General features: G+C 50.6%; 1 protein-coding gene across 3 annotated transcripts in view; it reads left to right on the top strand.

Annotated features, from left to right (window-relative positions):
* Positions 1–22,526, top strand: part of ACTN1 (actinin alpha 1) — a 105,555-nt gene that overhangs the window by 32,709 nt on the left and 50,320 nt on the right. The window lies entirely within an intron of this gene.

The following is a 22,526-nucleotide window of genomic DNA, read 5'->3' as shown; positions in this document are numbered from 1 at the left end:
AAACTGCTTCCTCCCCAGGGAGATGGAAGTTGCTAAACTCTGGCTTGGGCTGGCCATGTGCTCTAAGCAGGGATTATGTATATGTGTGGGGAGGGCGGTGACTTGGGTTTCATTCCAGATGCACCGCGGTCTCCGACCTCAGCCTCCCTTCCTTGCCAGACCCTCTCGGAGCCCCTTACTCCAGCACCAGGCATTTTGGCTCAGAACTGCCACTGCTCTGGATTGCTATTTGACTGTTTAATAGGTGGGTCCTACTTCCCTTTCTAGATTATAGGCACCAGGACCCCTGTATTCCTCATACTTGGGGACAGAAAATAGGGACTTCTTTTTCCATACAGTAGGGTTCCCCTCTCTCCTGTGGGGTGATTGGGACCACCTTGTCCAGGCTTGGGGGAGGGAATCAGAACGGGACCCCTGCTTGGAGCTGCATTGTGTGTTTAGCCCCTCTCTGCAGAAGAGTTCACCTTGCAGAGGCTGCAGGGTGTTGGGGAGAACCCAGCAGCACTGGCGTGGAGGCGAGTCCTGCCATCTCGCTTGCTGTATCCTTGAGCTGCTCCTTATTCTGAGCCTCAGTTTCTTCCTCTGTAAAAAGACAATCTGTCTTGCACAGTTGTGGCTGAGACTAAACGAGACAATGGATGTAAAGCATCCAGGTTGGCGTCTGGTACCTGGTACCTAAGTGTGGGCAGGTGTTGTGGTTTTGTGTGTGGATGGACCAAGGGGCGCTTTGAGCGCACGATTCTCTTCCACACAGAAGTCAGGAGATACAGACTTCCTGTACCTTTCTCTAGCCCACTGTTGCCCAAACTTGCCTGATTATAGGATTCACCTGGAGTACTTGTTACTTGTTAAAATACCAATTTGTGAGTACCATCCCAGAACTCCTGAACAAGAATGCTGGTTGTTGGGGCGGGGGTGGGGTCTCAACTTTTAACCTTTTTTATAATCAGGCCTGTTTGGGAAATGCCGCTTCCTTCAGATTGTTCTGCCAGCGGCTGTGTCCTTCCATCTTCACGGGGTCCCATTGGAATGAGGCAGGTATGGCCCCTTGGAAAGTGAGAGACTTTGCAGGTGAGACTGAAGCTTGAAGGCTGGCTCGAGGCCATGAGCTCATTGTGGTGGAAGCAGATTTAGAATTGAGATCTCCCAGAGCTGTGTGTCCCTCGTACCTGCAAACATTCCACTAAAGCATGGAAACGGTGAAGATGGGGATGGACAGAGAGGGAGCGACAGGAAGGAGGCAAGGGCTGAGGGCCTCCGTGACGGCCTTGGGGACCTGCAGAAACTAAGTGGGGGTTGGATGGTGAGACAGAGCCCTGAACCCGGCTGGACTCTTCCCCAGGTGTGCCTTCTGAAAACCAGGGCCCCAGTGAGCATGCGGGGCCTTGGGCTTCTCAGAGCTGCTGGGAATCCACAGGTGTCAGAGTATAAGGAAGTTAGGAAGGCGCGGTCTCAGGCAGCGCGGACCTGGTGGGCAGGGCTGCTGGTGCAGCCCTCAGATCTGGTGGGTAGGACTTCTCCCACTTTTCCCCTCTCCCTCTGCCTTTTTTGTTGGGCTGGGAAGTTTTCTAGAAGCACAGGCAGGGCTGGCTCCGTTGTTGAGAAAGGGGAATTAAGGAATAGGTATTTCCAGGGTCAGTTGATGATGCCAGCGCTAGGCTGACGCCAGCCTTGTCTGCTTCCTCCTTCTTGAGGTTGGCCTGGTCCATTCAAGAAAAACCCCAATTGGGTCCTCGCTGTGCCATTCTCCTTTCCATTTTATCCTTAAAAGGCCCTTAAGGAGGATTTCAGCCTCTGCTGAGCTCCACCCCCAGAGGGTGACTGTTGGGGGTGAGGTGGGCTGGTGGGTTGTGAGGGGGAGGGGCCCTGCTACATACAGGTTGTGGGAGTGTGGCCAGAGCTTGGTGACCTGCCAGGCCCTGGGGAGAGTCAGGCTGACTGAGCCTGTGGCTGAAAGTGTGCAACTGCCACCGCGGGTGGCACTGTGGCTCCTCCATCTACTGTGTGCTGCCTTGGTTTTCTCATCTGTCAAATGAGATGGCTTCTGGGGTGCTTAGGAGGATTCACTGAGTTGACGCTGGTAGAGTTCGCAGGGCAGTGAGTTGGGAAGGATTTCATCTCCGAAGCTCTTCCCCTCTGACCTTTCAATCAGATCTGCAGCCTGAGGACTTTGGACCTTTGGGGACTGCCCTGAGCGAGCTGCTCTAGGTGTCTGGGCAGGCAGGGGGGGCTATGGGTGGAAAGCTGTGGCCTCTGCCTGTTCCTCCTTCTGTTGGCTCAGGTCTGAAAATCTGGGTGTGGCCTCTGCCCCTCTGCCCCGTCTCTCCTGGTTATCTTGCATCCACCTGCTTCTCTGTCTCCTCCACTGCCACCCTGGTCTGGCTACCTTTGTCTCTGGCTGGGACCTTTCCGTGATCCCATGGTTGGTCTCTTTTCAGCCACTCTTGTCTGTCTCTGATCTCCTCTTCCCATGGCATTTAGAGTTCTCTTTCCAAGATGCAGGTGGAATTACGTAACCACCGTCTGATTTGCACCCCTAGCTCGGTCTGCCCCAGCCTCACTCATTTCAGCTAAAATAACACATCTTTGGTCACTTCCACTGCTCTCAGGAGAAATAACAGCTGCAGGCACCTGAATACCCCTGTGACTGGCTGATCTCCAGTCTCTGGCACCCGCTCCTTCCCTCCTGCAGTAGCTCCTATGACTTTTTTTTTTCTCAGTTTTTTTGAACAGACCTTACTCTTCTTTTCTCTGGGGTCTTTGCTGTTTATATTGTATTGTATTGTATTATTTTGAGGGGGAGTCTTGCTGTGTTGCCCAGGCAGGACGGCAATGGTGCAATCAGCTCACTGCAACCTCTGCCTCCTGGATTCAAGCGATTCTCCTGCCTTAGCCTTCTGAGTAGCTGGGACTACAGGCATGCACCACCATGCCCAACTAATTTTGTATTTTTAGTAGAGATGGGGTTTCACCATGTTGCCCAGGCTGGCCTTGAACCCCTGACCTCAGGTGATCTACCCGCCTCGGCCTCCCTAAGTGCTGGGATTACTGGCGTGAGCCACTGTGCCTGGGCTGGGCCTTTGCTATTTTGTTTCCTTGGCTTGGGCGGCATCACCCTCCTGACCACGCTGCTACCTGCCCCACATATGCATAGGGTGACCTACAGCTTTGCCTGTACCTGTTGTGCTGGTGTAATTATTAGTAGATCCCCTGGTGCCCTGGTTTGGATGACAGGTTATGTGGGCCCGCTTCACATTTACAAACTTTTCATCTAAGACTTCCTAGCCTTATAAATTCACTGACTTCCTTGGGGCAGTGATCAGACACACTGCCCCCCACTACAGCCCCTCAGTAACCAGTTCAGGGTCCTGGTTTAGCCTCATGCCTTCCAGGCCTTTTCCTACAGGCACTGGAACTTAGTGTACAAAAATACACTCATTGATATAATCTTTGCTTACTGTTTGCCTCCTCCATTAGACTGCAGGCTCCGTGACTTAGGACAGTGCCTGTATTTGCCCATGATGTAACCCCAGTGGCTGATGCAGAATCAGTGCTCAGTAAGAATTTATGGAAGGAAGGAAGGAATGAATCTGGCTGCAGCTGTCTGGCAGGGGAATCCTGGAGCCTGGGCGAGTCTGTAGAATCTGCAGTGGCCTGTGGAGAGAGGCTGCCAACATCAGGCCAGTTCAGGCCCGAGCAAGCCGGTTGCCCACACTCTGGTGCACACCACTGGCTTGGCTGCCCCTTTAATTATTCCTGGTCTCTCTCAATGGCCTTTGTGTTCAGAGAGAAGAATTCAAACCCCCTTTCCATCTCCCTAAAACAGACCTAGAAGAAAAACCTGCCTGGCCCATTCTGCATCCCCAGGGGGCCAGCAGGTCCACGGCCTCCTCTCATGGCTGGGTTTGAGCATTGAAGTGTCCTGGGCTGTCCTGTGGCTCCCCTCCCCAGTCCAGGCCCAGGGACTGCCTGGGCACAGCTGAGCAGGTGCCCGTGTGGCTCGAGACTGGTGCAGGCTGGTGGGCAGAGCTGGATGCGTCCCCATCATTCCCCAGCCTGAGCAGAGGCCGAAGGCTGACCTGGAAGAGCTTAGTCTCCCAGCAGAGTGGAGCAGGTGCAGGCTTTGACATCCTAGAGACCCAGTTCACACCTCAGTTCTGCCTCTTACTAGCTGTGTGACTGTGGGGAACTGGTCCTTGGTGTCCTGTTCGTTTCTTCCTTTAACCTCAGATTGTTGAGTGGATTTGCTGAGATGGCACACGCCTGGTGGGTAATGACAACCGTGAGCGGGCACTCATGGAGTGGTTATAATATAACGACAGCTAACATCTTGGAGCAACCCTAAGATAGGATTTCATCTCCTTCCCTCACCTCCCCTTGGAATTCCCAGAAGTCCACATTGCCATCAGCATCCCCATGTTGAAATTGAGGGTGTAACACTGAACTTTCCTCTCAATGTCTGGGAGAGGCTGGGGAGCGGAAAGCACGCCTGGGGCTGCCCTTGCTGCAGTGTCCGAGGTGAGGACCAGGAGCCCTAGTGCTGGTGGGGAACAGCAGAGGTGGCTCTCTTTGATCTTTGAAGAGGACTGTGAATACACTGAACACAGGCAGAAGCCCCTCGTCCCATCCTGCCCCATCCACAGTTCCCTGGGCTTCTCAGCAGAGGTGGACAGCTGCCTGCAGCTGTGCTTTGTCCCACCCTTCTGGAAATGGGGAAGTTTCCACAGACACATTCCTGTACCTCAGCCTGCTACTCCCTGCTGCTGATACCTTGCCACTCTGTCCCTCGGGCTGAGCTGGCCATGCTAAGGTGTTGGTGAGCTGCTCGGCCTGCTGGGCTGCTGACGCCCCAGACCACCACCAGCCTAGTGAACAGGCCAGGAGGGCAGGGATGGCATTGGACCATATTGTCGTGGGCCTGGGAGAGCGTTTCTGGGCTGCTTTTTAAATTTTTTTTTAATTTTTTATTTTTTTGAGACGGAGTCTCAATCTGTCTCTGGGCTGGAGTGCAGTTGTGGGATCCTGGCTCACTGAGACCTCCACCTTCCAGGTTCAAGTGATTCTCCTGCCTCAGCCTCCCAAGTAGCTGGGACTACAGGCACACACCACCATGCTCAGCTAATTTTTGCATTTTTAGTAGAGACGAGATTTTACTTGTTGGCCAGGCTGGTCTCGAGCTCTTGACCTTGCGATCTGCCCGTCTCAGCCTCCCAAAGTGTTGGGATTACAGGTGTGAGCCACCTCGGGCAGCCTCTGTGCTGCTTTTTAATGTGCCGATCTGTGCATTTGTGTTTTGGGAGAAAAAACTTTTATGTTGCTGACCCTCAGGTGAAGAGAATTAGGTAGTTAGGCTCCTCAGTCACGACCCAGTGTCATCTCGGTCTATACAAGGCCACTGTGCACCCATCACATCTTATCCTACAATCTCCCATGATGGACGTGCAGATTGTCCCCAGCTGCTCTCCTGCTGACACAAATGAGGCCACAGTGAACATTCCCCCATACTTCCCAGTGAAGCTGCATGAGGATTGCATTGAGCAGAGAATTGCTGGGTTGTAGGGAATGTCCTGATACGGGGCTGGATTGCTCTCTACAATGGCTGTGCAGTCTACTCTCCACCAGCCAGGCAGGAGGATCTTCGGATCCCTCAACCCCACCAACATTTGGCATAATCACCTTTCTAATTGATTGCCAGTCTATTAGTGTTCTAAAGAGATGCATTTTGGTTTTGAGCTGCAGCTGAAGAGGAGCTCGTCAAGTGCCAAGACTGTTCCCCTCCTCCAGTCAGCTTTCTTAGAACCAGAAACTTCTTCCTGGGGGGTGTTGAGAAGCATGGTGATGCAGAAAGCCTCTCCTCTGCAGGGAGTGGCAGTTTATAGATACAACCCATTAATGCCTCAGTCCCTGCAGAAAGTTCTTTTTAAAAAAAAAAAAAAATGGGTTCAAGTGATTCTTCTGCCTCAGCCTCCTGAGTAGCTGGGACTATAGGCACCCACCACCACACGCAGCTAATTTTTGTATTTCTGGTAGAGACTGGGGTTTGCCATGTTGGTCAGGCTGGTCTCAAACTCCTGACTTCAAGTGATCCGCCTGCCTCGGCCTCCCAAAGTGCTGGGATTACAGGCGTGAGCCACTGCGTCTGGCCAGAGCCCTCTGTTCTGATGTTTCAGCCTCAATACACACCCAGGCCATCCACTCTGGCTGACCTCTCCAGAGAAGCCTCCACTGACAAAGGTGCTTTTTCCATTTGTTGCACAGTGCAATAAACAAGATAAGGTACCTGCAGCCAAACAAGACTGGCTGGGCAGTGGGGGGACAGCGCAGGCTGCAGCCTCATGTGCTGGCCACACCTCTTCCAAGCACATCCTCCCACTCTCCCAGAATCGAAAATACCAGCCACCATTCGGGCCAGGGAAGTTCGGCGTTCAGAGGATGGGGTCAGGAAGCCTGACCTTTTTTTCTTTTTCTTTTTTTTTTTTTTTTTTTTTTTTTTTGAAAACGTTCTTTTTTTAAAAAAATGGAAAGTTCCTTTTTCTTTTTTTTTTGTCTCCCAGGTGTGAGGTCATCCCAGTGGCATGATGACGGCTCACTGCAGCTTCGACCTCTCTGGGCTTGCGTGGTCCTCCCACCTCAGCCTCCTGGGGAGCTGGGACTCTAGGGTGCACCATTACGCCCGGCTAACGTTTCTTAATTTTTTGTAGAGACAGAGTTTTGCCTGTTGTGTTGGTTCCTGCAGGAAGTTCTGCTCCCTGGGGCTACCTGCTCCAGTCCCACCCCCAGGGTGCAAATCACTGGTGTGACTTGTGGTGGGTTGTGACGCTTCCACAGTTGCCGAACTTGTTCCCTCATCCCCTGGTATCTCTGGCATCCTGAGGGCTCAGGTGCCCTGGAGCTTTGAGAATTCCTTTGTGAAGTCATGTGGCTGCTGCTGCTGCACGGTTGTCCCTCAGGGAGGAGGTGGGTGGCACTGTGGCATTGGCTTGGAGACCTCAGTCTCTCAGCTGAAGTCCTGCTGATCACGTCTTGACTGAGTCAGGGAGGTTGGGGCACAGTGCCTGCTGGATCCTGCTGGTCCAGATGCAGGAACTCACGGGCATCAAGGCATCTCCCATGGTCCCTTGATGCTACCTGGGACCATTTAGTAGACAAGGGCAATTCTATGTGTCCTGGAGTTGTTCTTTTTGTCTTACACCTTTCCATGAGCACCCTTTCTCTTATCTGTCTTGTACTTTAGTAATGAACTCTAGACACTATTGACTACTTATTGTATACTGGGCTTTTTGCATAGATTATCTCATTGAAACTCCTTACCAACCCGCTTGAGAAAGGTATTATCCCTGTTTTACAGATGAGGAAGCTGAGGCTCAGAAAAGTCAAGAACTTGCTCAGGTTCCAAGGTTAGTAAGTGGCAGACCCATATTGAACCCAGCAGTTCCGTGCCCAAACCCATTCTTAGCCACTCAGCCTTGTTCCCCAGAGTGTGGTCTCTGGACCGGCAGCATCAGCATCACCTGGATACTTGTTAGAAACGCAGTTTCTCTGCCTGCCCAGAACTTTGGAATCAAACTCGGGTGGTGGGGCCCAGCAATCTGCCTTTTAACAAGCCCTCCAGGTGATGCTGGTACATGTTCAAGTTTACATGTTCAAGTTGCAGAAGCATTGCATTGAATTATTCTGCTGTTCTTTTTTTATATATTTTTCTGCCTGGCTTCTCCCCTTGTCATTGGGCCCGTCACTGTGAGCCCAGACTTTGGGCCCTGGCTGCCCTTCAGGGGCTTCATGCCCCGTTTAAAGAGGTGCAGTAATCTTTCCTCCAGGAACCCCTCCCAAGTCCCCAAAAGCAGTTGACAGAGCTGATGCCCCAGCTGCCTCCAGCTGACAGCCTGGTGACAGGGACCACCATGGGGGTCAGAGTTCCCAGGCACTGTGCCAAAGGTGGCACCTTGAGGGGTCCAGGTGACCAGGGGTGGACTGTGGGACAGATCAGGACAGAGGCTCTAGTTTGGAAGTTATTTTAGGGGCACAGAAAGGAGACTTGGAAAACTTCCTTGTCCAAGTAGGGTCTCTTTCTTTCTTGCAAATTTGTAATAAGTGGTTTGATCTTTGGAGAGGAGCTTCCCAGACAGGTGCTCAGCAGGCTCCTTGTTTCTGGACAGCAAGGCACATTCAGGAGAAATGACCCTGGAGAGAGGACAGAAGCTAATTTATTTATTTATTTATTTATTTTATTTTATTTTATTTTTAGTGGAGACAGGGTCTTGCTTATATTGCCCAGACTGGTCTTGATCTCCTGGCCTCAGGCAATCCTCCTGCCTCAGCCTCCCAAAGTGCTGGGATTGCAGGCCTGAGATACCAGAACCAGCCTTATTTTATTTTTGAGCTCCCATGTAAGTCTAGTTTTGTGTTTTAATTCTTAGCCCAACCCCAGGAGGGATGGATTTAGTTATCCCATTTCACACATAAGACCATGGAGGTTTCAAGCTGTAAAGTTGAGAGTCATACCTCAACTACAAATTCGGGGCCAGAGTCTGCCAGACCCCAGGTTCCCATATTGTATGAATAGCAGGCTGGGCTGAGTCTTTGTCAGCTGGGGGAATTCTCTATGGAACTGAGTGACCCATAGCTCTCGGCATTTGTGCCAGAAAAACCAAATGACCTCACTTTTGGTGGCTTTTCCTTCTTTGGGGAAGGAATGTGCTGGCCTGCTGAGGCCTGTGTGCTGTCAGACCTGCAAGGGCCAGAATCAGACTCCAGACGTGGGGGAGGGGTTACAGGCAGGACCACACTGTAACCTCGGAGCGAGCAGTGGGGAGGAGGCTGTTCTCACACCGGCCTCCCAGAGTGGGTGCCACTCGGCTTCAAGAAGACCAGCTCCTCCCACTTAGCACTCCTCATCCCAGCAGGCTTACCAGCCACTGTTCAGTAGCTGGACTAGCTCAATTACATCAGTCCCCGGAGAGGGCTCTGGTCCAGGGCCTGCCTTTGAGCCTGGTTTGTTGCCAATGGGCTAAATGGGTTAAAAACAAAACCACATCTTGATGTAAAAGACTTAGTGGAGTCCTGGAACGTTTTAGTTTAAAAGAGAAATAACAGCTTTATTGAGATGTTGGCCACATACCCATACAATTCACCCATTTATACAACTTCATGTTTTTTAGGATAGTCACATAAATGGGCAGCTATTTTTGCCATCAGTTTTGAATGTTTTTGTCACCTTAGAAAGGTATTCTGTACCCCTTAGCTATCATCTCCCCGCAACTCCTCCGTTCCCAGCCCTAAGAAACTACTAATCAAGCTGCTTTCTGTCTTCATGGATGCTTTTGTGTCTTAGCATCAGTGGGCGCTTGGTCTGCATCTGGCAGCGGACTAAGCCCTTTGCACTAGCTCACATAACCCTCCCTCATGACTACCTTATGGACTACAGGCTCATTTTTGTCCTTAATTTATTATTACTACTTTACCATCATCATTCTGGCCTACAGAAGTCTTTATTGATGTGAGAACCAAGGCTCTGGGAGGCCCAGTCTGGAGTCCAGGATGATAAAGCCCGTACTGGACAGAGCTTGCTGATGGCTGGCAGTTGTGGTAGGCTCTTGGGTCCCTGGGAGAGGTGAGGATGTGGATGGTGACAGACTGGCAGAGGCAGTTGACTCTCATTGACCAGGAGCTAAGAGGACAGACCTGTTTCTTTGCTAGGATCATGCGCCCACCTGTTTTAAAGTGGCTCTGATTTCTCATGGGGGCCCATAGGTTCCACCTGTACCAGGCAAAAAGGAGCTGGGCAGTCTGCCCTCCGGGGGGCCTTGGATGGCAGGAAGGCCACAGTGGTATCTCATGGTGGCCTGGGAGCCCTATCTAGCAGGGTGCCTTTGTTGGGTCAAACAACCTCTCAGAAAAAGCTGCGAGCGCCCTGCTTCTTGACCCTGGTGACCCTCTGGGTGTCTGGTGCTATGTCTTTTGAAATGGGTTGTAGATGGGTGTAAACCAGGAAATGCAGCCTCCACTCCCCATCCCGGTCTGGCTAGAGGCCAGTTTCAGAATTCTCTCATCAATGGGGAAAAAACAACAGGACTTCTTTCTTGCTCTGTGGATGATTAACTTTGATTAAATAGCAGATGGGAAGAGGGAAGAGAGCATGCTGGCCGCAGACTTTGACTGTGTCTGGGGTATCTTGCTGGCTGTTTTGCTTCCATTGTCATAATCTTCACAGAGTGGTGATGTTCTTTGTCCCCATTCATAAGGTGAGGCAATTGAGGCCTATACAGTTGAACTAAAGCCACACAGCCAGTGAGTGACAATGACCTGCTGGGTTAACGTTGTTTAAGTGTGTTGTGGACACAGCACCAGGCTAAGTCTTCCAGGACATAGGGCGTAGTTTAGTCCTCTTTCATTCTGTGCCATTGTAGGCCTTGTTATCCCCATTTTACAGGTGGGGATCTTGAGGCTGAGATGAAGAGTCCTGTCCAAGCAGGCAGATCTAGTGAGAGGTGTGGGCTGGGACTGGAGCCTAGGTCTGTCTCTTTCCAGAGTCCAGGTCCTAGTGCACCCTGTACTCTGAGTCTCTAGGAACCCAGCGCTCACATGTCTTGGGGACAGGCTGTTAGAGCAGTGCCCGGTCCCAGCAGAGGCCTGGAGGTTGTCAGCTTTTTCAGCAGCCACTCCCAGGTGGGTGGAAAGTAGACAGATCTGGGTGGAGATGTTCCCGAAGACTGCTTTCCTCAGTGCGTGAACCAGCCGATGGCTGGCTTTGAAGGGCTGGCAATCAGCCCCTGATAAGTTAGCCAGATACTCTTATTTACTTTGCGAGAACACTGGGCATCTGAGATCAGTTCTGGGCAGCTCTTTGCTTAGACAAAACACCCAGGGCCTACGCCCTGGCCAGACTGGCTATGCTTGTATGGGCGTCAGAGGGATTCCAACACGCCCCCTGGCTGTACCTCAGTGACCTCTTCAGCATCAGTGGATGCTACAGGGGACTCAACCCTGAGCACAGGTGCTGGCCTGGCCCTCTCAAAGGACCCTGGGCAGTTCATATACCACCCCCCACCTCACCCCACACAGCAGGGGGCTGGCTTAGGCTGGCAGGGTGCTTGCCTCTGGAGGCCTAGGGGCTGTGGGAGGCTGGGGAGTTGGTTTTTGACTTGATGAGCCTAGAGCAGTCCTAGAGGGTCCTGGCTGCTCTAGTCAGGGAGAAGAAGGACCATCAGAGGAGAAGCTGGCTGGTATAGGAAGCTGTGCACCATTTTCAGGAGGCGCAGAAGCTCATTTGGGTGATTTCCTGGGGTCACTTGGCCAGAGCACAGCCCCTCATCTTACCCACAGTTAACAGTTTGCCTTCTTCACTCTTGGGGAGATGTGTGTGTGATGGCTGGTTTATCCTCATGTCTTGCTCCCAAATGACAACTTTCTTTAAGATTTTCCACTGATAGGACACTTTAAAGTTCTTCAGAGCCCTTTCCCTATATTGTATCTTATTTAATTCTCAAACTCATTCTTTTAAACAGATGGGATAATGTTTTCATTTGTTATCTTTATTTTGGAAACATCCTTTTTCCTCCTCGATAATATCTGAGCCTTGTCTCACCCTTGCCAAATAATCCCAGAGAAATGGGAAGTCCCCTCTACCCTATCCCAGAGGTCTGACATCACAATTAAATGTCTATGTTCCCAGATAGACTTTTTTTTTTTTTTTTTTTGGAAAGCCACTGACTATTGATCTAAAAAACTTTACAAAGACAGTGACTGTTCTGCCAAAAAGCCAAATGGTGTCAAACGGACTGAAAGTGAGAGCGGGGGTGAGGGACGGGGCCAGGAATCCATTCAGGAAAGCTGGTAACTGTCCCCAGGGAATTGGCAAGGGAAAAAGGAAGAGGGAGGCATGCAAGAGCACAGAAGCCAAAAAAGTTGCAATGGTCAGGGTAGAAAACTCCCAAAAGACCCTGGCGTACATCCGAGGTGAGTACCACAATGGCAGTCTTTTTTTTGTAGAGGACAGGGGAGGACTCCCTACTTAGATGCAAACTCTGAATGAGGGCTAGGATTGAGGACTTCCAGGGAGCATCACGGGAAGGCATCATACCACTCTCGCAGACCTGGGATTGCTTGGCGTTGGCGACATAAGTGTCCTTCAGCCATTCCTGGAAGAGGTCTTCATCTTTTTTTTTTTTCTTTCTTTTTGTGAGACGGAGTCTTGCTTTGTTGCCAGGCTGGAGTGCAGCGGCATAATCTCGGCTCACTGTAACCTCCGACTCCCTGGTTCCAGCAATTCTCCTGCTTCAGCCTCCTAAGTAGCTGGGATTACAGGCACACACCACCATGCCCAGCTAATTTTTGTATTTTTAGTAGAGACGGGGTTTCACCATGTTGGCCAGGATGGTCTCGATCTTGATCCTCCTGCCTTGGCCTCCCAAAGTGCTGGCATTACAGGCATGAGCCACCGTGCCTGGCCATCTTCATCTTTCTTTAGCACTGGAAACTGGCCAAGGGCAACATAGGCCTTGTCAAAGCCCCTTTCCTCCAGCTTCTTGCCCAGGACTTCACCAGTCCTGGCCAGCCTCCCCACTGGCTTTTCCACCATGGGTTCTGCCATGGAGCCTTGGTGCTTTTGGGAGGTTGACATCTTGATCAGGCTTAAGTTCCCATAACAGTTTCCTCTGCCACCCCCCAGACAGACTTTTCTTATATTTGCATAGTTTTTTTTTTTTTTAAAAGATAGTAAATGACAACACATTTTGGTACAAATGGTTTTGGTAGAAAACTCAAAAGGAACAAAAGCATATTCTGTGAAAAGCAAATGTCCCCCACCCCCTGCCTTCCCATTTCCCTCCCTGGAGGCAGTGATGATCCCGGTCCTCTGTGTCCTGCTAGTGACATTCTAGCATGAAGCTTTTAGATGCTGTCCAGGAAACTAATATCAGGGCTCTGCTTGGTGAGGAGGGTTAGGAGCTGGCTGTCCTGAGATGGAAATGCTGAACATGCTTTGGGTTCATTGAGACGAAATCGTCCCTGGGGAATTTTTTGGCTTTCTTTGGCAAGGGGGAGAGCCCACTAATCGGAATAAACCCTACACAGGAATGAAAGATTGTTGCTGCGTCCTTTTGGGTTATGTCTTTTCATTGGGCATGTTATGATGGGAAAAGTTGCTGGGCTGTAGCCTGCAAGGTAGGAGGGACTTGTTTGGGGTTACAGAGCTGGAAGGGACTGAAGTGACTTCTCTGAGGTCACACGCCTGGCTGAGCCAGGGCAGGACCCAGGCTTCCTGACCCCATCCTCTGAACGCTGAACTTCCCTGGCCTGAATGGTGGCTGGTATTTTCGATTCTGGGAGAGTGGAAGGATGTGCTTGGAAGAGGTGTGGCCAGCACATGAGGCTGCAGCCTGCGCTGTCCCCCCACTGCCCAGCCGGTCCTGTTTGGCTGCAGGTACGTTATCTTGTTTATTGCACTGTGCAACAAATGGAAAAAGCACCTTTGCCAGTGGAGGCTTCTCTGGAGAGGTCAGCCAGAGTGGATGGCCTGGGTGTGTATTGAGGCTGAAACATCAGAACAGAGGGCTCTGGCCAGACGCAGTGGCTCACACCTGTAATCTCCGCACTTTGGGAGGCCAAGGCGGGCAGATTACTTGAGGTCAGGAGTTTGAGACCAGCCTAACCAACATAGTGAAACCCAGTCTCTACTAGAAATACAAAAATTAACTGGGTGTGGTGGCACGTACCTGTAGTCTCAGTTACTTGGGAGGCTAAGGCAGGAGAATTGCTGGAACCCGAGAGGTGGAGGTTGCAGTGAGCTGAGATTGCACCACTGTACTCCAGCCTGGGCGACAGAAGGAGACTCCATCTCAAAAAGCAAAAAACAAAAAACAAAAAACAGAGAGCTCTCTGACAGGAGAAGGGAGAAGGAGCAGATCATAATAAAAAACCAACTGCATTTACAAACAGCTGTAAAACAACAAGAAATCCTTACTGGAGCATGAGCCATGTTAGCATTTTGATGTGTTTTGTTTTTAGTCATTTTTTTCATGTTCGTGTGATTGCTCCCATAGTTTTAAACTTGCAGTACATACAGGCTTGCATCCTGCTTTTTTCGGTTAATTTTATATAAGCAGTTTTTTTTTTCATAGTAACATAATTTCAGAACCCATCATTTTGGCCACATAATGTTTCATTAAGTGGATGATGACGCATGGTATACTTAACCTAATACCTTATTAATATAATTTCTGGCTGTTTCCCATTTTTCTCTCTCCAGGAATGCTGGCAAGAACATTTGTATGCTTATGGCCTTTGCTTTATCTAGATTTATTAATCTTGATTCAGGATGGTGGTCCAGAATTGGGCTAAGGGCTGGTGCCCATTTTAGTTCACTTTGGTGAGTTGCTTTCCATCAGAGTTGTACCAATCGCCTGCCCACAGTAACGTGCCTTTGTCATTGTACCCACCAACAGTGGCAATGATCAGAAATGTAGTCTGCACATGGAGTAAATGACAAGTGCACCTTTTTTATATTTACAAGTCACGGCGGCATGTGTGTGGCGTGTCTAACCGCAGGCCCTTGTGACAGGTATTGACGCGTATTGCTCATTGATCCAGCCCTAGGAGAGGCGCACCCACTGCCCCTCACAGGAAGTCTTGCTGGCTTTTGCTGACTCCCCAGATGGCTAATGTCCCCAGGCTGTCAGGAGTGTTAACTGTGGCAGGCACAGCTGTCTGCTGCGTGCTTGTTTGAACGTGTCATATATTATTACGTGTGTAACTTTGTTAGGAGACTTAGAAAGCTTTCATGTTTTCCCATTGTGAAACCAAAGACCCAATGGGTCTTCATTCAGATTTAGCCTGCTGACATTTTTGGGGGGCCTGTGGGATATCTTATTTTCACATTGTGGTAAAATTTCAAAACTGGGGGAGGTCACATAAAAATCCAGGCTTTTTTTTTTTTTTTTGAGACAGGGTCTCACTCTGTCACCCAGTTTGGACTGTAGTGGCACTTTCATGGCTGTCTGTAGCCACTACCTCCCAGCCTCAAGCAATCTTCCTGCCTCAGCCTCCCAAGGAGCTGGGACTACAGGTGCGCACCACAGCACTTGACTATATTTTGTTTGATTTTTTTTGTAGAGATGAGGTCTCACTGTGTTGAACTCCTGGACACAAGTGATCCTTCCACATTGGCCTCCCAAAGTGCTGGGATTACAGGCATAAGCCACTACACCCAGCAAAAGTTCAGATTTCTGTCTCTCTTCATTGGAAGTGTGGCAACCAAGGGCCCATGTTCCCATATGAGCACAGAGGAGCTGCTTCTACCGGGGGCCACTCCTGCCGTGATACAGAAGCTGCATTCTAGTTGCCATGGAGCAGCGCACATGCATCTTGGTACACTTGTATTTCAGGATAACGATGTTTTCTCCTGGGTAGAAAAACAAAGGATAGCCCAAGAGGGCCACCGTTTCAAGAAAAATGCATAAGAATACAGGGAGATGTCCGGGCACGGTGGCTCACGCCTGTAATCCCAGCACTTTGGGAGGCTGAGGCAGGCAGATCACTTGAGGTCAGGAATTTGAGACCAGCGTGGCCAGCATGGTGAAACCCTATCTCTACTAAAAATACAAAGATTAGCCGGGTGTGTTGGCGTGCACCTGTAATGCCAGCTACTTAGGAGGCTTAGGCAGGAGAATCATTTGAACTCTGGAGGCAGAGGTTGCAGTGAGCTGAGATTGCGCCACTGTACTCGAGCCTGGGCGATAGAGCAAGATTTGTCTCAAAAAAAGAAAAAAAAATACAGGGAGATGAGGACTAACTTGCCCTGCTTTTCCTACGCTTGGCCCTCCTGGTGCCTTAGTTTCCTCATCTCTAAATTGGAGAGAATAACGCTTGTCTCACAGTGTCTTAGTGATGATGAAATGAGTTAAAGGAGGTAGAGCACTCAGGACAGGGTCTAGCATGTAGCACGTGCTCAATACGTATCAGCTGCTGCTGTTATTATGGTCTGCGTTTGTCTCCTCCAGATGAGGAGCTGAGGGGTGAATATTGGTTATTACAGCTTGGGGTTGGGGAATGTTTCCAGAAGCTAGGGTGGGGTTCAGGGGTGCTGCTGAACATCCTGTGATACACCCAACAGCTTCTTGTCCCCACCAAAAAATTTTCAGACCCCACATATCAGTAGTACTGAGGTTGATAAACCTTGCTTAGACCTCGGCGTGTGTGACCCTTGGTCTGACTGGACTCTCTAAACAGGTGTAGGCTGGTGGCAGTGGCTCACACAGGTAACCAGCACTTTGGAGGATGAGGTGAGAGGATCGCTTGAAGCTAGAAGTTTGAGATCAGCCTGGGCAACATAGGGAGACCCAGTCTCTATGAAAAATTAAAAATAATAAAATAGCCAGGTGTATTAGGGCTCACTAGAGGGACAGAACTAATAGAATGACATGTATATAAAGGGGAGTTTGTTAAGGAGCATTCACTCGCAGGATCACAAGGTGTGGTCCCACACTCAGCTGTCTGCAAGCTGAGGAGCAAGGAAGCCAGTCTGAGTCCCAAAGTGAAGAACTTGGAGTCTGATGTTTGAGGTCAGGAGGCATCCAGCACGGGAGAAAGATGGAGGCTGGGAGACTCAGCCAGTCTAGTCCTTCCACATTCTTCTGCTTGCCCTTACTCTGGCCACGCTGGCAGCTGACTAGATGGTGCCCACCCAGGTTGAGGGTGGGCCTGCCTTTCCCAGCCCACTGACTCAAATGTTAATCTCCTTTGGTATCACCCTCACAGACACATCCAGGAACAATGCTTTGCATCCTCCAACCCAATCAGGTTGACACTCAGTGTTAACCGTCACACTGGGCATGGTTGTGTGCACCTTTAGTCCCGGCTACTCGGGAGGCTGAAAAAAAAAATGTCCTCTAAACCAACATTTTCAAGGGCTGCCTCGGGCTCTCATAGAGTCAGAATGATAAGGGACCTTCCTTAGCTCAGCCAGAGGGGCTGCTGGAATCCCTTCCCAGGGCCCTTGCTGAGCCCTGCCTTCAGCAGCAGGTAGCACACCGTATAGCCAGCTTGTGGTCTGTTCTTTATCATGTTGAACTCTAATATTCCCTGAAACTTTGTCCTTCATTCTAATAATAGTAGCTGCCATTTATGGAGCTTTATGTGTGGGTGATGGTGTTTAGCATTTTCCACGCATTGCTGCAACAGTCTTCCCCACTCTGTGAGGTAGGTTCTATTATTATCCCCATTCTACAGATGTGGAGATGGAGGCTTGGAGAAGCCAGGTCACCTGCACAAGGTCACTCACTGGATCTAGGTCCGTCTTGCTCTAGGACCCACATTCCGCACCACTGGCCTGTTCTGCCCAGTCTGTATCCAGCAAGTTTCTTCACTCATTCATGGGAGTCTTTAGATATTTGAAGTGAATCCTCGGCCATCTCATCTCTCCTCCTGGTCAAAGAGCCCCAGTTCCCGAGTTTCCCCCAAAGGGCTGTCTGGTCTGCTTACCATCTAGAATGATCATTCTTGCCTCTTGACAGCCACCTGCCTGTTGCTGGGCTCTGCCTCTTTCAGCCTGTCTCTACCAGGCTGCCCCAGAGAGGCTGCCCATCTTCTGCCAACTCTGCTGATGTTCCATCAGCTTGGACTCTCTGTGCCTATGGTGGCTGCAGTCCCCTGGATTTCATCTGGTTGGTATTTTCACTTCATAGTGACCCATTTTCAGTGACACCCCATGAGATTCAGCTCACCTGTTTGACTGTTGAGAATCTCAGCCTTAGTTCTGCTGCTCCCTTTCAGCACCCACCCACACCTGCACCTGAAATCCACGTCATTTGGGTGGAGCAGAAAGTGTGAGGGAGTGGAGGAGTTGGGAGGTTGGGTTGTGAATATACCCAGCTGTGTGGCCTGGGGAAAGCCGCTCACCCTCTCTGGTGTGTGTCCTTAGTTGTAAAGTCAAGGTTTGAGTTGGGTGGTGCGTAACACCTCTTGTAGTTCTAACAGTCCTTTATGAGGTGTGTTAACAGCATAAACTTATAATAATTATACCCTTAATTGTGGTGGCAATAGTAGCAATGGATAATTATTGCAGGTGCTATAACATTTTCAGTGTTTTAAGCAGACTGTCTCATTGACTCCTCCAATAATCCCCTGGGTAGGTGCTGTTACTACCGCCGTTTCACAGATGGTGCCTTAAGGCAGAGGCACGTCAGGTCACTTGTCCAGGGTGGACCACTTGCTAGAAGTTGATAGGCCTGGATTTGCAATGTCTTCTTTAGAGTGACTAAATCCTTGCATTCCCATGGGTACTTGTCTGCGGAGTGATCCCAGCAAATCCCATGACCCGCCTGCTTCAGGGTCTTGTGTTCTACGCCTCCCTCCCACCATGACCAAGGGGATGAAGAATGCTTGACTGTAAAAGCTCATCCCCTAACTCATGCTTCGGGTGATCTTCTGTACTGCAGATCCCTGCTGAGTGTGATAATTTAGACATCCTTTTAGAATCTAAAATTTAGGCAGTGATGATGATGGTAGACACCACCACTTTTATTTCAGACACATTGCAGTGTGTCTGAGCTAGGGGTCAGGGAAGGCACATTCTCAAAAGCCGTATTCCTTTCCAACACATTTTAAAGGAAGCATATCAACTTGATACCTGGGAAAGATATGCTGGAAAGATGTTAGCGGAATCTGTGAGAGCAGGGCTGTGAGACCTGTGCTGCAGGTTTCTATGGCCAGCTCCATGGCCGCGAGCCTGGCCTGGGGCCCCTGTGTTGGAGCCTGGCCGGGGCCCTCTTTACAACCCTGAACTACAGGGCTGGACACTCTACCTCCTGAAAGCACCTTTAAACCATGTTAGACGTGGGTAGCGGCTTCAAGGTCCGTGAGAGGCTGAGCAGGGGTCCAGGTTGTTTTGCGGCCCCTCCCTCTGTCCCCGGCTCTGTGAGGCTGTGCAGGGCAGGGGCGGGTGGAATGCAGATAGGGCTTCCGAGAGGGGAGGAGGCCATTGCTGCTGCTCTGCAGGAATGTCCCAATGCGGTCCTTGGTCCCAAGACTTTTCCTGGGACCTCTCGGCATCCCTGAAGCCATTTCTGGAATGGAGTGGCTCCACTGAAGACTGCCATCCCAGTTCTGCTTTGTAGGCTGTGAGCCTGGGCATGGCCCAAGGAGGTGACTTGAAGATGGCTCTTGGGGTGAGGGGAGGTCAGGTAGGGCAGGGCCTGGTGGGGCTGAGGCAGGAAAATGGCCCTGTACCCTTTGTTTGAATGTGGGCTGGGCCATAAACCTGCTGGGGAAGCACTGTCCACCTCACTAGGCATCCAGGCTGGAGGTCTTGGGGCTGTGGGTCCCTAGCGTAGGCCTCTCCTGTGGCTTTGGCCTTTTCCTCCTTGCTGGACCCATGGAGCACTGCTAAGGAGCAGATGCCGCCCCTTCATACTGGAGCTTGAGCCTCAAGACCAAGGCAGCCCGGGGCTGGAAGAGAGGCTATGGTTGTATGGTGTGCGTTCAGCTGTCAGACCTCCTCTGCAGGGGTGCATGAGATCACTGTGGAAATCCCTGGTTTTCTGCACCTATGCTGTAGTTTTAGCCCTCTCCCACGAATGCACTAGCACTGGTTCAAAAAAGAGCTCAGGGCTAGGTGCAGTGGCTCATGCCTGTAATCCCAGCACTTTGGGAGGCCCAGGTGGGTGGATCACAAGGTCAGGAGATCAAGACCATCCTGGCTAACATGAAACCTCATCTCTACTAAAAGTACAAAAAAATTATCTGGGTGTGGTAGCATGCACCTGTAGTCCCAGCTACTCTGGAGGCTGAGGCAGGAGAATGGCCTGAATCCTGGAGGTGGAGGTTGCAGTGAGCTGAGATTACGCCACTGCACTCCATCCTGGGTGACAGAGACTCTGTCTCAGAAAAATAAAAAGAGCTTGCGTGTTGTCATCTTGGAAACAGTACATCGCAGGGAGGGGTGGGACCCAAAACAGGAGAGTTTGGTGGCTGGGGGCAGGGAGAGGACGTGGGGTGGGAGCGCAGAGGAATGAGTCCTCTGACACCTGGCCCCGGGAACAATTCGGGGAGCTAGTCCTCTTCCTCCTCCCCACTGTTCACTGAGCATTTACTAAATGGCAAGTTCTTTATGGATATTTTTGAGTTAATCTTTTTAACTTTGATGAAGTGCTGTTACTCTCCCTGTTTTACTGCAAAGGGAGCTGAAGTTTAGGAAGGTTAATCTGAAGGTCACACAGCCAGTAAATGGTGGATCTGAGAACTGAACCCAGCTCTGAGACGTCCTCAAGTGCGTGTTGTTAATCACTGACTTACTGCCACCATTTCCTCCTCTTGCCTAAACTTTCCGGTGGGTGCTGCTTGTTGGGGAAACTTTCCAGTTTGAGAGGTGCTCAGAGCCCCCTTCAAGGCAGTAATCTACGGGGCCTCTGGGGACCGGGGGTTTTTAGTAAAGCCATGTTCCAGGGCTTTGTCCAGGAGACCCGAGCAAACACAGGTGTGTTTTGTTTCCCAGGGCTAAGCCTGGCTTCCCCAGGAAAGGGGGCTGGCTGCTTTCAACAGTGCTTTTCCTCTTTCAAAAGCAGTGTCTTTTTACAACAGCCGCCTCTTCCTCCTTTATCTCACCCCAACCCCCTCCACAACTGGGTAGTAAACAGTGAGAATTTACAGCCCTCAGCTGGGCGGGCACAGGGCAGTGCCTGCCGGGACCCTGGGTGTTTCAGGCCACATGGGACCTGAAAGCATCCCTTTGAGTTGCTGGGGCTGACGTGGTTCCCCTCGAGGGAGTAGAAAACCTTAGGCTGAAGGTTCAGCACGGTGGGCCTGGGAGTGGGTGCTGGGGAGGGCCAAGATGGTGATGAATGAGAAAAGACTGCCCACCCCAGGGTGAATGCGCAACGTGAAGACGCCGGGCAGACCCACAGTGTGGACAGATGATAGCTGGGGGAGAATGTGCAAACCAAAATCAATTATATTTGTTTTAAAGAGTTAAAAATCCTTTAATATTTTTTCTACCAATTAAAAAGAAGTTAAAAGAAAATAAGGGTAAAGGCTAAAGGCCCTCTCACCTCCTGCAGTGCCAGTGCCGGAGGAAGGATGCCCCGTACATATGCTTCCCTCCCCTGCTGTGTCCGCTTTCCTCTGAGCTGTCGTCTGGGTCCAGAGGGTCCCCAAGAGCACTGTTTGTCCCATCACCCCCTGCCTGGAGAGCATTCAGCCCCACCCGCAAGGTGCAGTTGGATCTCCCAGGACTCTCTCAGCTTTGCATCCAGTTCCCCCCTTTGCCTTCACCCGGCTGCCCAATTCTTAACACCCACTAGAATGTCTGCTGCTCAGAGGCAGGGATTTTTGCTCTTTAGCTCACTGCTATGTCCCTGACTCTGTGCCCTGGGTCTCTGGGATATAAAGGTGAACATTGAGTTTCTACCTCCCGGAGCTCCCAGGTGTGGAGCTGACAAGTGGCTAGGCAATAATGGGTGAATGCAGGGTGATGTGGCTGTGTTCATCAGGAAGGCTCCCTGGAGGAGGTGATATCTCTACCCAGTCTTGAAAGATGAGTGAGTTAGCCAAGCAAGATAGAGAGGACATTGGAAGTCATTGTATTCCCCTGTCCACCCCCGATCTGTGTGCCAGTCTTCCCAAAGCTCCGAGGTAGCACAATATCCCTTTTCTCTTCATCCTGGGCATAGACTGGCCTGCAGAGTGGAGATATGTTTGCAGGGAGAGAGGTATTCTGTATTGGTAAGTTACTAATGAGACATGATTGAAAGATTAAGCCCAAAGCCATAATGCTTCCCTTTCTCCCCACCTGTGTGGAGTGATAGCTTCCATCCCCCTGCTCCCTTTCTTGCTCCCAGGCTCTACAACCTTTGCTTCTAAATCTAAGCAGGCATTTCTTTTCCCCCATACTCACTGGTGTAATGTTCTTCCCTCTTCCTGACCACTCATTGCCACTTCACTCTGGAGTTCCCCAAGGCAGGAGGAAGGGGTGGTGCGGATCATGAGGCTGTGACCTTCCCTAGGAGGAAGAGTATTTCTAGTGTGGTTCCTACTATCACATGAATGATACACTGCCCACCCTTTGAACTTTGCAGGGCAGGTGGGAAGAGAGCTGAATGGCTCTGATGTTGGGTGAGCCCCATGTAATTGGTAGTGCCATTTGGTGCAGAGAAGTCTAGAGTTGCCAATGAATGGTTTAGATCTAAAGCAAGGGAGCCCTTCTCTCTGATTGCCACGGACTGTGACAGCTGGGGAGAGACACTGTTTTAGATGGATGCGTGAAATTGAGATGCATGCTTTTGTTTCTCATGTTTGTTGAGACACCCTGTTCCTGTTTGAGCCACCAGGTGGTGCTGTTGGCACAGGATGGCTTGGTTGCTGCCTCACCTGATCATGATCTGCTTAATAGAGAAGTAACTATGAAGCTGATGGTCTTTGATTTAACCTTCTTACATTCCCTTTCTGGAACTCATGCTTTTGCAGCTTAAGGTACCCCTAATCCCACCTAAAACACACACAAATAGACATTGGGGTGCTTACTGTTCTTCCCCCTTATC

This window comes from Cebus imitator, unplaced genomic scaffold (genome assembly GCF_001604975.1).
Source record: "Cebus imitator isolate Cc_AM_T3 unplaced genomic scaffold, Cebus_imitator-1.0 Scaffold13, whole genome shotgun sequence".
In the NCBI taxonomy this organism is placed as follows: domain Eukaryota; kingdom Metazoa; phylum Chordata; class Mammalia; order Primates; family Cebidae; genus Cebus; species Cebus imitator.
The sequence above is the reverse complement of the archived record's forward strand: the minus strand, read 5'-3'. Positions and strand labels throughout refer to the sequence as shown.